The 16,347-nt window shown below is 38.1% G+C and overlaps 1 protein-coding gene across 2 annotated transcripts in view; it reads left to right on the forward strand.

Annotated features, from left to right (window-relative positions):
- ZNF644 (zinc finger protein 644) overlaps positions 1-16,347 on the forward strand; it is a 74,722-nt gene that overhangs the window by 38,652 nt on the left and 19,723 nt on the right. For both annotated transcript variants that reach the window (XM_042819234.1, XM_042819235.1), the window contains exons 2-3: positions 5,677-5,732; positions 15,649-15,754. The gene's annotated coding sequence lies outside the window, so the exon portion shown is untranslated. The remainder of the gene's footprint in view (positions 1-5,676; positions 5,733-15,648; positions 15,755-16,347) is intronic.

Here is a 16,347-nt window from a genome sequence, read left to right on the forward strand (position 1 = left end):
GACAGACTGAATATCAACAGTATTTAGGATATTACATCTAACCTTAGCAGATGGGGAAGCTGCAGTGGGAAGTAACCTTTAGCAACAGTATATTAATATTCTTTCTTAAGATCCAGAAGTTCTTTAAACTAATGCTTCAGTTTGCTTCTACCATGCTTTAATTTGTTGCTTACTATATACTTGCTTACTTGGTAATGTATGTTCAAAGCAGACAGCTCTTAAACGTATCTGCTTTCTGTCCGCTTGGTTCTCTGCAGATATCTTTCCATCTGACTGTGTGCCTGCTGTATACATCATTAAACACCTACTTCTGTCTGTTTAGAGATGAAGATGAAAAGTAGCCTTTTTAACTGGTAGCTGTTTCATTAGTCCAAACCCCAGTCTACCTAGAATATTTTTCCCTCTGAGAGCTTTTCCTTTTTTTCCCCCCCTTTATTTAAGAAGTAGAGATTTTTGAAATAGTAATTAAATTTGTCATTTGACTTGACTGATGATAAAACATTAGCTCTTTTTTCTTGACTCAGGTAATTCTCTCTGACAACTTTTTTCCCACTGTGATAGTCCAATTGATGTTACGTTCATCTACTTGTAATCTGCTTGTTTGGACTGAAACAGCTTTCCTCTGAAGCATCATCAGTTGTGTTCCACTCCTGCGCTGTCACACTTCTCCTTGAAGTGCTTTGCCGTCCCATATGGGGTGTTGTCAAAAAGCAAAACTCTTCTCAGTAGAAAAATGAGATCAACAGTTCCACAAGAAAGCCCCACCACAGCTTTGGGAACTGTGCATGTGCTTTTTACTGTGGTGGGTACTGTGAAAGGAAGAACTGTAAGGGTTGTTGTTTTGGGTTGTTTTTTTTTTTTGAACTGTTTTTTCATATATAACTCAAAATCTAACAGGAGATGGAAAATGCCGGAGACAGTCTTCTGTCTTTCAGTCCCTTGCTTGCTATTTCTTTCAGTCAGTGAAGACTTTGAAGGCAGAAGCATCTCCAGTAAAAGGATGTAATTCTTTGTAGGTTGTTTAATGTTTGGTTTTGGCTTAGTTTTACTTCTGGATAATTTTTGAAATAATGGCTTCAGTCCGGTACCTGTATGCGACTATTGCAAAAACAGTGATTGTTATTTTTCCTTTACAAGTTTAACTTTGGTAGAATTGATTGTGGCATTTGTAATTCAGTTGGCTAAAGTTGGAATAGCACAGGTTGAGATAACTTCTACAGATTCTCCAAGGGAATGAATTTTGTGGTTTTAGAGAAAAACGTGTTAAAGTTCAGTCAATTGTTTAACATATGCTGAAGGGCTGTTAACATAAACTGTTAACAGTTATAAATGTTAGCATAAACTGAATGGTAGTTCTGTGTTTGTGGGTACTGAATGTTTTAACATATATCTAAAAGCATCCAAATCCCTTCTACCAGAGAGCAAGCAGCTGCATTTTGTACAGACTATGCTGTTTCTGATGACTTGCTGGAAAAAAGGGCAGTCTAGGTTTGTATTCAGTGAGTATTCGGCTGTAATGACTGATTCACTTGCTACTAGCAGTGAAGGTCTTCCCTTTATCAGGCTTCTTTTAAAATTATTTTTTTCTTGGTAGTGGTGGGTAGTAGTGGTAGTGGGAGCTGCTTCTGGGTTCCTTGAGGAGTTTTTTCTTATCTGCCACATTAGATCTATTAGATTCCTGTGGATTTGTTGCAGACTTCCTGAGCTGCATCAGATGGTAAAAGGAAACTTCTGCCTTTTCACTGCACCTTCTCTCTGCCGTGTTTCAGTTTGACAGATCTTAGTGCTGGGACGCTGGTGTCCTGATGAATGTATCTGTCACTCTCAACCAAATAAATACATTTCTTTTATCTCAGGAAGTGCTTGAGGTTACGAGCACAGGTGCAATACCAGTGCTGTGTTTTTTGCATTAAGCTGCTGAAGTGAACTGTGCAGCCCCAGCTTATACCAGCCAAAAAAAGCTGTTGCTACAGCTTATTCTCACCTTTGTTCCTTTGTCTTCCTTGCTTCTTCTGTAATTAAAATCAGCTGTGAAGGAGAAAGCTGGCTTTCTATTACATTAGAACTTTTACTTTAAAACAACAAAATAAATGCACTTCTCTCAATACTGCAACTATTCCAGGAGAAGGTGCTGGCTGGAAAGAGTTAAAGGTGTTTTCCCAGATAGATGTAGAAGTACCTATTGTTGTGGATCTGATAGGGTTTTTTCTGTTAAAATTAAGGACTAAGTGGTAGATAAGTGCATCAAAAGCCTTATCAGGATTACTGTAAAGGTTCCTTGTACACCTTTGCAATCTGGTGTTCCTCAGCCTTTGCAATCTAGTGTTTCTCAAAGGCTTTGCCTAGAAAGGGGCCTGTTGTAGGAGGTACTTCATTATTGAAATCAGGATGCTACTAACTTAAACAGAAAGTGGACAGAAATGTATTTAGTCTTAAAATAAAATGTAATTTTAATGACCAGAGGAGAAATTGGGCAAATTTTGTGAAGTAAATCAGATTTAAACTCAGGTGAATTATCTTAATATACACTATGTATCATGAATGACTGTGAGTTCAGTGCAGGAGTCATAGGTACAATATTTTCTGTTCTACTTACAGATGGGGAAGTGGTTGCCTTAATTGTTCTTTATGTACCTGAATTTTGAAGTAGCAGCTGTAGCTGTTTGCTTTTGAAAGCAATACTAAGGAAGCTTTTATAGCTGTTCTCCAGCTAGTCATAAAGATTTGAGTTTTTTAGTGGCTATAGCATGGTCATCTCTAACAATTTTGTAGCTTGTGTATTTTTAAGTTATTCCTAAGATACTTTTTGAGAATTTCTGTCTCTCTGCAGCTCACCCATGCTGGAGTGACTGTTCTTGCCTGGGTAGTATCCATGTACATGTCTTGATCGCTGTGTATGCACTGGAGAGCTTCTTGTGCCTGCTTTGGGCTGTTTGATACTGTGTATGAACGGCAGCAGCACTGATACGCTGTTTCTGTTGTTGGTTGTTTTTTCCGCTGGTTTAGGTGATGAGCGCTGGCAGTGCACCAGCATTAGCTCATATTCACTGATTAGTGGGATCTGCTTGTGCTTTTGGACATTGAAGTCTGCCTGTTTTTCTTCGGTATTATTGGGGTGCCTGTGAGGCATTGTCCATCTCTGCTTGTGCTGTGTGCTTCGTGCTGCCTGTTCTCATCCCTTACAGAACAGGCTGGCAGCAAATCAGTGGTCAGAAGCACAGCTTCCTGCGGTGGCCACTTCACTGCTGTGACCCACTTCCCTCCTTGGTGAGGCTTCGAGGTGAGAACTCTATTCTTACTGAGTTCCCTTGGGCCTTATCTTTGTTACCTGGTGGTAGAGAGACTTTCTTTACAGCTGCTTTCCTGATTATGAGAATTAAGACAGGAAAAATCAGAGTAAAACATTTGTGATTTTGTCTTTCCCTCAGGAGCCCTGGGGAACTACCTCTCTTGGATCTGCGGGGAAAGAATTCTGGGTGCTCAGTTATTTCAAATGTCAACAGCCTTGAAATGAGAAGTAGCTGTTAAGATTGGGCTGTGTGTGCTATAGCGAGAGGAATCCTCCTTGACAGCAGAAGGACCTTCGATGGGGAAGTGTTGGCTGGGCAGTGCAGGTTTGGTTGCTTTAAGCGTGGTGAGTCTCAGTGCTGTCAGTCATCAGCTTATGAGTCCCACCGCAAGACGTGTGTGCTGCTGCAGTGTTGGCCGTGTGGCGCGGCTCTGAGTGCAGTGGTTACTAAATCCTTAACAGGGGAGTTAAGAGCCTGGAGAACTGCAGCAGGCTGTGGTAGCCAGCCCGTCGGTCCTTCTGCAGTTTGCTTGCTGGTGAAACTTGTGGCACCACCCTCTCAGCTGGACAGTATCCTGACTGTGGTGGTCTGTTTTCTCTCTTCCCTCTTTTTCCCTCTGTGCCAGATGTAGATAGAGGATAACCTCACTTTTTTCCCAGTGTACTCTAAGAGCTCCCTGTGAGCCAAAAAAGTAGTTATATCCAAGAATACTTGTATTGGAGCTTTTTCAAAGGCGTGGATCTTCTCCAGGTAGGCAGTATAGGTTTGCTATTTTATGCAGCCATCTGAAGCACTTGGTCTAATGTAAGGTGTTGCTGTGCCAAGGCTGCAGCAGCGCAGCATAGGCTCTGCCTGCTGGATTGCTATGTCCAGCTTGGTCCTGCGGTGCAGAGATGCTGTGCAGTTGAATAAGAAACGATGGAAACTGTGCGGAGGGCAGTTTTTGCTAGTGTTGGGCCAGTTGCAGTTTTCAAAAGATAAGAGGATTGTTGCAGTGGTGAGATGAGTTTGCAGAGTGGCTGGGTCATTATATTGAAAAATTGCTTGCTGTGGAAGATATGTTAGGTTGGGCCTGGCTTTCGCCAACCAAATTGCACAGGCTTACTGAGATGTCTGTTTTAGTGCTAATCCTAGTGCTCAGAAGTGTTAGGCTGCATAGACCTTCTTCCCCTTTTCTGAAAGGTGCTCTGGCACATCGTCCATGGAAGGTATATTTTGTGAGTTTTTAACTACAATTGCTGTTGAGTCTTCTGTTGCATCTAGTGGAGGTTCACTGCTTTTTGAAAAAAATTCTTTTGCTTCTGTAGGCACAGGGATTGTCTCTTTATAAACTTGATATTTTAAATCATCATTATTTGTGGAGGGGGAGGGAAGTATGATGTAATTGAGAAAGGAATGCAGCTTTTCAGTAATGTGGCAGAAAGGTTGTAGTTTTATGTGGTAATCAGGAAATGATCCTGTGGCTCGTGGAAGGAGCTTGGAGACTTGTCTTGTGATGGGTTATAGTGCCTACAAAGACTTGGCAGAGGTGTCTTTCCCTACTCTCTGCCTTTGTATTTCAGACAGATGGCTTTGCGACAGAGGCTGACTGGGGAACTAAGATTCAAAAGACCTGCTGCATGTGAACCAAGTTAGGAAAGGAGTCCTGGGCAGTATGTGAGGACACGTATCTCTTTCCAGATTAATTCTGGTGACGGATTCATGAGTTTTGTCTTGATATGAGTGTCTTGTGCTATAAAGCTGTATTCTCCTTGTCTTCACTGGTAGTAAACCAGTTTTACAGAGATGCTGTATTTTGATCCGTTCTTGTTTTGTACAGCTTCAATAATTTTCAGTCTCTTCCAAATGTCCTGTAGTCTGGTACCTCCAACTAGGAAGTGAAAAGTTTCCTTATGAAGTTCTTTTGAAGATTTGTAAGCAAAACTGAAAAATGATTAGTTAATCTGGTATTAATCAACCTATACGAAAGCAGAGCAGGCTATGATTTTAAAATAGGCCAATTAGCCTTTAAATTATAGTTAACTTTTTCAAAGGAAAAATGAACTGATGAGACCCTGTATTTTAAACCTTCCAACACTTAATTTCAGGTACTTTGATAGTTTTTATGAAAAAGGTCAGAAAAAACTTTTATTTCTGACCATTTATTCTCTGTGCTTCATTCACTGTTAAAGGAACATAAAATAGCTGAGTTTGAAAGCACTAGCTGAAAATGCAGAACTTCTCTTGCTATGCAACTTTTTCCCCCTCTTCTTAGTTTAATAGCACATATATATTTATATGGCTTCTTGATGTGTTTGAGAGAAAATCACTCGAATTTTGATGTTTCCAACCTAGAATACATATAGATTTCTCTAGGTTTGTGTTAAATTCATGTTTTATTTTGCAGGTTTGTTTTAATGTGGAAGTGGATCTCAGAGCTTAATGCAAAAAAAACAAACAAAGGTATGTGGAATTTTTTTCCCAGATTGCTTGAATCCATTAACACATACTGCTAAGCTAAGAAAAGCAGTCAGTGAAAAAATGAATTGTATTGCAGCTTGAATCTTGATTGCTGAAATTTAGGTATGCAGTGCTGTGATACCAAAAGAGGAACACCCTTCCTCTTCCCCTGGTAGCTAAACTTATGACAACAGTTATGGTTGCTTTTATTCTGCAAACTGTTGTAGTCAAAAAGCTATTGTGGCATTCTGTTAGCTGACGAGAACCAGAATTATGAGTACTTAAGATGGATTTCATTCTCTACATATTATCTGCCTGCTTTCTAAGTATTGAAAATGTACTTTGCATTGTGAAAGGAGTGTGTTAAACTTCCACTTATTTTATTAATAAATAACCATGTGGGAAATCTGGCCGGCTACCAGAATGGTATTTCAATTTCTTAATTAAGAAATTATTTTTTTTTTCCCTGTCCTGTTCTTAGGAAGAAACTCTTTGTGGAGCTATTTGTAAACAAAAGTATATGAAAATCTACTGTAGAATCTGGATGTCCATTTGCAGTTGCAGACTGTCAGTTTAGGAGCTTAAGCATTTCTTGGCATGCTCCTCTTACCCCCTCTAATTTTTTGGGACGAAAGATTTAGTTAAACACGGATTTTGTTTCTTTTCACATTACTTCATGTTTTACAGCAGTAATACTTTGATTAATTAATTTATTCCCTATTAAGTTACATTAAATACACCTAAGAGCAGTTTGCTTTCATCTGTTTTAGCTTGATTCCTTCTCAAGTATCTTTAGGTAAGATCCCAGGTCCAGTAAATTCTCATTATTGTGGAGATGGGTCTTGATAGTTGGACATGGGGGCTTTAGCAAGTAAGATCTGGATTCTCAAGTTTTCTCCTTGCTGCTGACTACCATCTTAAATTCAGCTCAATATTTTGAACAGGTGAGAGGGAGGTCCTAGTGTGTGCACAACAAGAGGACAGAAAAAATGGAAACAGTATAGCGATGTTTGATTGGTACTGCTACTGCTTGGAGGAGATCTTGAGGCTCTGACAGAAATAGGCAAACCACCTGTACTTGGCTATGTCTTCTGTCTCCACTCATGAGTGACTGCAGCATCTTGTAGACTTCTGACCAACGAATTCAAATTGCACAGCTTGATGCAGATTTGGCCTTTCGTGTAAGCTTATGTCACCTAAAGCAGTAGTTGAAAATGTGGTGTAATGATTCACTCAAACATCTTATGCTCTTGACAGGAATTTAGTTCCTGATGATGGAAAGTACCTTCTATACAGGTTTTCTTTGGGAGTAATGAATTTGGGTTTTTGCTTTCTAATTGCAAATAGTAAGATATCTTGACTTTAGGGAAATCAAATAACTTATTGCCAGTTAAATGTACACAAGTAAGAAACTATTTAACAACAATGAATGTATTTTATTAAGATAAATGTCGTCTTTGTTGATCAGAACCAGTTTGCTGTTGATGATCAGTGGATGCCACTGAATGTCATTTATTACTCTAGAGTTGTAAAGTAGGTGAGTAAAAGTAGAGTGTTAATTTGAGGAAGCCTTGTAGTAATTGGGAAATACAGCATGCTTTAGGAGGTCTCTACATCAGCAGGAGGTACAATCTTAGAATTTGTGATACTACTGAAATACGTACAGCAAATGATTGTCAGTCAAAGAAAGTAAAAAGCATAATGAATTGCTGCATACCTCTCAGAACATGCTGAAGAGAGAAAAGATACTACTTTTTTTCTGTTGTAATGGGAAGTGTGGTCAGAATTTTTCCCAAAGTTGGAGAGTGTGTCATGTTCTAAGATACATTTCCATAAAATTGAGTTAAACTGTTTTAATGTCTTCTATTAAAAAAAAAAAAAAAAAAAAAAAGGTTGCACTGCAGATGTGTGGCAGTGCTGTGCACATTCTCAGCTCTGATCTTTAGGAGTGCCATCCCAGGAATAGCAGGCACTGCTGACTAACAGCATACAGCTGATGAATTTGAGAAATATTTCTGTCAAAAATAGTCAGATGAACCTGATTTCTAAAGCCCTTCCTAGTCTGGTTGTGATCTCTACATGCTGAGTTTTGAAATACAGTGAGAGTAAGCCTATGTGACTGTGCAGTTGTAATCACTGGAGATTTGCATAGGGTTATGACAAACATAATTAGTCAGTTTGCTGATCCCTACTGTATTTGTAGTGGAAGAAAGAGTTCTTCAGCTACTGCTCACAAAAGGTGTCTGAACAAAAACACCTAATTGTAGGGAAGCATTTTCTTTTAAATTGAAAGTCAGTTTTGGATTTGACTACTAAAAATACGTAGTTCTGCTTGGATTAGTTTGAAGTCTTTTTCTTAGTACGCCTTCAGTCACTCACTTGATGGCTGGGGAACGTTTTTAGTTCTGAGGGATCTACACGTGGAGTCACTACATTTGCATACGGAATCTCACCACCACTTGGTGGCACTACTTGGCTTCAGAAGGACTTTTTTCTGAACAGATGAATGCCTTGGTTCCACAGAGCTCCAATTTGAAGAGGAGCAGCCTTGTTTTAAATTTTCTAGAAGTTCTGATGCACTTCAGAAGTGAAGAGGCTTCTTATTTAACCTACTGAAAGGATTTGCTTTTGTATGTCTCTGTGGAAAATCTAGCTATCATATATATGTATTTTAAGATAATTTCTCATGATAATAGTATTCTCAGAAGATGTATTATTTAATGTTCCTCAGCTGAATTATTATCATAGCATTTACTTGTAGTGTTCTACTTAGATTGAATAGTATACTTCAAGTGATTTTAAAAGATAACATTAGTTTCACGGTAGCGTTCTTCATAGTGTTATCTGTTGCAGGCAAATAAGGGAATGACAGAACTTCTTTCTTGCCTTGAAAAAAATTTTCTCTGCACTGTTACATTTATTTATTGATTAAAAACATTAGGAAAGAATTCCCCCATTTGATGAGTTCATGGCCCTTACTCTTAGTTCCTGCCTGTCAGTTGTGCCAGTTCAGCTGTAAGTGTGCCAAGCTGTTAAACTAGGTAAGGAAATCGTTAATAAACTGAAAGAAGGGATGTGGAGGAAGGCAGGAGTTATTTAAATTGGCTAAGAAAGGCATAATTCCAATATGTAACCAAGTAATGCAAGCTGAAATCTTCTGCAATGACAGCAAAGCTTTTGTTTTGTGTTTTTTTTCCCTTTACAAGAACTCTAGTAGTGGTGCTAGAGCCCATAAGAATGCATGTACTTTCTTAAGCATGTTCTCTATATGAAATTCTTCACTTGCTGTGACTATAGTCATAACTGATGGAACTAGTTTTCATGATGGAGAAATACTTTCCTTACATTGTCTGGAAAGCTGACACTGAGAATCCAGCTTCCTTAGGCCCCTCTGTGGTATGACAAAAAGGAATCTAAGCAAATTGTGAGCTGGAAGAAGGGTTCATCCTGTGAAAAAGTAATAATCGTGGCAAATTCTAAGTAATAGAACTGTTAATAAAAGATGAGATAGAACTAGGAAAGTGCATGTTTATAAATTTGAGAATAATGAGATTATTTAGTGAGAGAACTCTGGAAAACAGCAATACTGCAAGAGAGGGATATCAGAGTACAGTTCTGCTGTCTGTTCTGCCTAGCTTGAGAATATGCCCTCTTCAGGTGGAAACTCACATGTTCCTATCTGTGCTTCCTATCCCTGGACACCACTGAAGAGTGGGCAGCACTGAGTCCAGTACTGCCCTTTTTGCACTCTTCCTTCAGATGTTTGCACATATGGATGAGATCTGTCTCCAACTCTTCTCTATGCTAAGCAGTCCCACTGCTGTCAGCATTTCTTCATATGAGATGCTCCAGTCTCTTAGTTGTCCCAGTGGCCTTTCAGGAGACTCCGTAGTAGCTTCAGGTCTCTCCTGTGCTGCAAATCCCAGAACTCCAGATGTGGCCTTGCCAGGGCTGAGTTGGAGGAGAAGGATCACCTCCTTCAACCTGCCAGCAGCATTCCTCCAACCGCAGCAGGGAACCCGCACTGCCATCTGACCACAGTAATTTATCTGTGCATGTAAAGCTATGGAGGGCAACAGTTTTGTGGTGAAATAGTAAGTATTATCGCACCACAATAAGTCTGTAGTTTTAGAAGTTCTGTGTGCACTCCTGGTGTGCTGTTAGGTATTACCTCATCTGTGTCTTCCTCCGTTTGAGGTTTCCATTGAAGATTCAAAGGCTTGGTTTTGTACAGGCTAGGCATCTTTTGGCAGTATGCAGTTCACTTTGAAAAGTCTTTGCCAATGAGATCATCTTAAATGGCTGCAGGAGCTCTTAAAGCTAGAAAAATATTTTTGAAAGTTCTACATCTGATTCTTTTGACACTTAAATTGTATTTTCATTTATTTTATTGATTTTAGCATTGGATTTTAGTGTGATGTACTCCTTTGCGACAAATTGGTATATTTTCCCAAGGAAATCAATATTGGAGAAGTAAGATTAAGAATGGTTGGTGGCAGTAACAGCATTCTATTCTACCATTTCTGAATTGTAAGACAGTCTTGCTCTGGTTGTGAACTGTTGTCTTGCAGATGTGAGATGTTTCAGTATCACTCTTACACATTCTAGACCAAAAATCATGTTTATAAAACTCTGGTATTTTTTCTAACTATCGAACACATGGCTTTCAAAGGAGCTGTTTTGTTAGCTACAAATTTCCAGCTAACTTTTAGAATATAAGTGTGCTTCAAGTTTGGTGTTCCTGAGTATCACCTTACTGGAAGGACAGACTTTTTTTTTTGTAAGTTGATAGACCAGTAGAAATGCTGTCTCGCTTTTCCTGGGAGATCTGAACTTAATCGTTTGTTTAGACAGAAGGGAAGTCTTTAGGTTTAAAGATTCTGTAGACTTGATGTCTTTTTGTTGCTTAGAGAATTCTGAGTCCTAAAACTTCAAATTAGTAAATAAAATACTTTTGAGAAACGATTTCTTACTTTCCAATATTCTGCATTGGAAATGCTTTGGATTTGTTTTTTGTTTGTTTGTTTGTTTTTGAAATACAGGTAAAGTTTTGGTAAAGTTGTGTTGCTGGTGGCTACTAATGGTGAATTTTCCATTGCTGAGCAATGACAGTTGCATTTATTTTTTCTTTTTTTCCTCCCCTAGTTGTGTTGATCTTCTGCTAGCCTGTGTAATTATAAAAGACTCCTGTGTAAGTTTCTCTTTGGTCAGCTTTTCATAAAGAAATAGGACAACTTGGTGAAAATTTTCAAATTTGGTTTACCTACTTCTTGCCGCCTTTTTAAGGAATTGGGAGCAATCTTTGCAGTTTTAAAATTAAAAAAAAATTAAAATTAAAATTAAACATTTGTAGTATTGTAGTCATTGGGATCCCTGTCCATTGCAGTAACTTCTGGATTTTTCATAGTGTCGCATCAGTGAATTTTCTTACTGTTTTGAAAAAATCACTCTTAATATGGGAACCCAACTAGTTATGGGGCCTTTCCAATGTTTGGGCTTTCGCATAGCCAGCTGCACATCAGAATTTGTTTAGTTCTCAGTGGAGCTGCTCAGGCTGTAGTTATGTTACTGACCACACACCTGTGTGTAGAGGTGTGAGAGGGCAGTACTGGTGGTGCAGGGCAGTGCATGCTAAGCAAGCTCTCTGTTCACTGCAGGAGTTAAAAATTCCCAGAAATGTTCAAATGAATTTATTTCAGAGCTCAGTGAGGCAGTTTATGAGTTAGTAGTCTGTCTGTGCTGGAGAACTGAATGTGTTTTCAATGGCTGAATCTGCAAACAAGCTTGGCAAAGGCAAAGTGAATCACTGGTTTGTTCTGTGGTCATCAGGCTTTGTGGTCCTGTTTTCATCTGGGTGGTGGATCAGGAGAGATTTTAAGAATGGATGGAGGAAAACTATTAGTAGGTATTCTATTCTGATGTTTAAAATACCATCATTTTATCATCTTAGAGTATTATTACTGCTAGATAGCACCCCATACTCAGTAGGTGTGAAGTGTGTGCACTGTTATATGGAAGAGGCTAAAGCATTGTGAAGTATTGCCCAGATGCCCTCCAAATAAGATGATTTTTTTCTTCATAAAGTTGTGATGAGGTTATGCTTATACACTTGGCTATTTGGGAAGCAAGGTTTTTGGCTTTCTCATCCCCTCCTGTTGATATCTACAATTTATACAATTACCATTTATACAATTTCTTCCTGTTCTGCATGAGTCTTCGTTTTCCAGGTGTTACAAACATTTCACTTTCGATGGAAGCTCAGTACTTGTCAGTGGGCCATGATCAAGTTAGTAAAGGAATGGACTGCATAGTGAGGGAAAACAGGGATCCTCTCTGCCTTAACCTGGTGCCATGGTGTGCTTAAAGTTCTTTAGTCAGCTGTTTGGAAATCTGTGACTTTGGTTCCATCAGTTGTCATTCCAGAAAGATTTATTTCAGCAGTGCTGCTGGATAAAAGTGATGACATCTGTTGTTTTTTTTCTGTTTTAATAACCAAGTCTTGAAGGAATAATAAATGTTAATGGAATCAGTAAAAGCCTGCAACACCTTTACTATCTCTTGAATATTTGAATAATCTCAAGTACCTTGGTTATTCATGGATGTGGCTTAAAGATCTGGATTTATGGCTAGTTACTTGGTGCAGGACAAGTTCAGTTTTGCCTTTGTTGTAGCACTGTATAAATAGTGTGTTTGTTCAGTTAATTTAGTGAGTAAATTCAACCCATTTAGGAGATGACTCTTAAGTCACTGTGATACTTAATAGTGACTCTGTGCTTTTAGCTCGCTGGTTTATATTTATGAATTTGGTGAGAAACTTGGTATCAAAACACAGAGACGCTTAACGCTTTTCTCAATCTCAGCCATGTTTTTCTGACTTAATTTTTCACCTGCAGTATCCTTTCCAGTCTGTTGTAAATGCTTGTAAAACAGCATTGTTGTAACAAATGGAGAAAGCTCTAGCTGTATCTGCTCGTAGACAACATCGGAATGCGCTTAGCATTGCAGTGTAAGCTTTAATGAACTAGTGTTGTGGAAGGCACTGCAATTTGGTGTGTGACACTGCTATGTAGTTAGGGTTGTCATTATGAAATAGGAGCTTGGAAATGTCGTAAACCTACTTGTAATAAATACAATTAATAATGTACATAGAACAATGGAATTAAGTAGATTCCTATCAAAAAGAATTCTTAATGAACAGAAAGTGGACAGCATAGGTTTGATGACAGGAAGGTTGCATCTAATCTGAATTACTGAGTGACCTGGGAAGCTTGCTGAGAGGGATTACCGAATAATTATGTTAATATGCAATTATCACCTCATTTCTTCTGCAGTAACCTCAAGATGTAGTGTAGTCAGGGTGTTATAGCAAGTGCTGAGAGTTTGCAAAAATACTGATGTTCGAGATTTTTGTGACTACAAGATTAGCTTAAGGCATTTAAATGATGATCTGTCAGCTTGAAGACAGATCTGACCTTACACTCTTTTAATGCTTACAGTATCTGGCCACAGGCATTCATATCTGCAGAACTAATTATGATTTGAAACTGATATTTTATGATTAAAAATAGTATTTAGAAAGCAAAAATGTATATTTAAAATTACTTAATTAAATCAGTTGGAATTGGGCTTAGTTGGCTAAATAATTGGTCATTTTCTACTTTTGAAAATGGAATAATGCCACTGTAATAAACAGTGGGTCACCTAAGTCAGGAACAACACTGTTAACCATGCTTCATTTGTTCTAAGTTTACCTAAAATGATTGAATAGAATTTTGAAGTTTCCAAGGTATGAGCCTAGAATTGTGGTGTTTGTGTAGGCTTTCTGTGCTCTGCTGTTTTGCACGCATCTTCTGTGTGAATGTTTCTAAATAAAAAATTAACTGCTTTGCCCTGGTAGTGGATGTGGCAAGCACTATTTGCAATATTAAATCTGAAGTTTAATCTCAGTGTTTACGTTTCAAGTACTCTAAGGATTAATTACCATATATTTTGACAGAACTGGTACAATGTGTGTTTTGAATGTGGTGTAGAAAGCTATAAAACTATATGGAAATATGCAAAGATTATTGTGTACTCTTTGTTAAATCTTTGTTGTTTCAATGATTGATTTTCTGTTTTTTCCAAGCAGTTCAGGATTATGTAGCATTTCAGTCTGGATATTGTGCTTCCTCAATGGCACAAGTGAAATAATAGCAATGTTCTTCTCAAAAGTAATGGCATTGTGTGGCATCGTTGTTATTGAGCAGATTCCTACATGTACAGTACTGCATTTTGGCTCCCTATTATCACAATACTCACAAATCTAAGAATATCTTTTATGTTTTTTTTAAATACACTGTTAAAAATGCTAACTTCCTTGTTGTTGTCCTGCACACCTAATAGTGAATTGTACCACCCCAATAGCTGGAAAAATGTGATAATTAGCAGAAAATTATTAAAATGTAACACAGCAATATTATCGATATGATAAGCAGCTAAGGCTTAATTCAAAGCCTGAAATCTGTAGGGACTGCTGTATTACCATAGATGTCTTCTAATCAGATCCATATGGAATAGTTCACAATCTCCATAAATACACAGTACAGAAGGGAGTCTCTTTTGAGGTTGCACGATGTGATGTTTTGGATGTTGTTCATGGTAGTCCTGAAGATTGAGGTGGTTGTATTGTGCCCTCTCCTCCTTGTTTTAACTCAGGTTTTAACAATATTGCACACAGTTTTTGTGTATGGAGCAACATGATTTTTCCTTCACCCTGTAAACCTGTGAAAAGTTTTCAGGAGCCATTTGATAATGAGGGCTGCAATCTCCGTGTTCTCAGACAGCCTCCCTGCTGTTTGGGGGGTACCAGTGGGGTTGCTTTAAATGGGAAGCGTCTGTTCTTCCTCTGAACCCCTAACACCACAACAGATGGGTGGAACTTGGAACGTGGAAGGTTTTACCTCAGAGGTGGTAACAGTGAAGCCACTCATTAACACTGAATTTACCACTTTGTTAGCAACATTGCTTCCTGTTGAGAAAAGCTAATGTAGGCTCTGAAATTGACTGAGCATGCACTTGTCTACATCTGCAGTAACAAAATGAAGAAAATGCACGACTTTTAGGAAAAGCTAACTTACTGGATTTCTTCTAAACTTTCTTGGAACGTTTTAGAGTCTGCTGTTAATTATTAAATGGAGCTTATGCTTCCACTTATAAAATTATTTGAGCAGTCCTGTGTCTTTGGAGCTTTTCCCTCTTTAATTTGATTTTTTTTTACACTACTGATTTTGTAGTGCATGTTTGTAGTACCCTTCTCTAACTTGTGTTTATGTTGTAAAGACTCCTGCTGCGTAGTGCGTTATCACCATTTAAGGATGATACCGTAAATATGGTGTTATTGGAAGTTCGTGTTGTGTAGAAACTGGCTCATCTGAAAAGAGCAAAGAAACTCAGAAATTACAAAATGAAGACACATATCTGGAGCATCTAGAACATTAGGACATTCAAGTACCCTAATAAATAGAATCATTTCGTGTGCATTGGGCATTTGTTACTGAGCTGATGTGAGTACAGCAGCATTGCTAAATTGAGTAGATCACTAACTGGGTAGCAAAGAAAACACTTTTTGAACTTCTTCCTGTAAAAAGTTTTTTTTCACTTTATTTGTACTCCCTATACGGTTTATTTTTCTTCAAAATGGTTAAGAAAAAAATGCAGTATACTGAGGTTTGTTATTTAGAAACTTTAAGGAGATTAGATTATTTTGTCAGTTTACTGATTTGAAGAGCACAGAATTTCATGAGGCTCTGGCTAGCTGTGAATTACATGGCTGGCTATCATGATGTTGAATTGGAAAAACTAATAGTTCTGAATTAATTTTGGTGTGTGATGTATGAAGATGAAATTGGTGCCCTTTAAACAGCATATTTTGTATCCTTAGGAAAAAAGGATGTCAAGCGTGGTCTTCCTTGATTTTGATGAAGGACCACTGCAAGGAGCCATGGACATTTGTCGTGAGTTATAACACCGTAATTTGAAGAGTCTAGGTAATGACTCCATTCAATAGGATTCTTTATTCAAAATGTTGATTAATGTCTGAAATTAAGCATGCGATGGCAGACACAAATCCCCTAAAATATGAAAGTACAATTCAAGGGTAAAAATGTGTTTTCTGTAAAAGAGGTAAATGTTTCCATCTCCGAGGTGGATGTTGTAATGCCTTACACTTATTGTGTTCTCGAGACCCATATGTAGAAAGCTTCCTTGTGCTCAGTAAGCATTGGGTAGATTGTGTGTAAATGAATGTTGCTTATGGAAAGGCGTACTTAACACATGTGAAGAATTAATTTGTAATATTCTCTGTCATACACTGAATTCGACATGGTGATTTCATTAGGTAGATAAATCCTAACTAAATATTTTTTTAACTGATTATTTTTTTCCACCTTTAAGAAAATCTGTTTTATTTGATTACCATTTTAAATGGGCTCGGAACATCAGCAGGATCTGTTTTGTGTATTTGTCTGAAAGCAAGGAGAGTGCTTTTTTAAGAACATAATGGGAAAACATTTCATTTCTCCAGTGAATTTGATCCTTTGCTATGTTTGCAGCAGCAGTTATATGTCCAAAATTGGCCTAG

This window comes from Centrocercus urophasianus, unplaced genomic scaffold (genome assembly GCF_019232065.1).
Source record: "Centrocercus urophasianus isolate 14NV4802_14NV808 unplaced genomic scaffold, USGS_Curo_1.0 seq_18, whole genome shotgun sequence".
NCBI classification, from domain to species: Eukaryota; Metazoa; Chordata; class Aves; order Galliformes; family Phasianidae; genus Centrocercus; species Centrocercus urophasianus.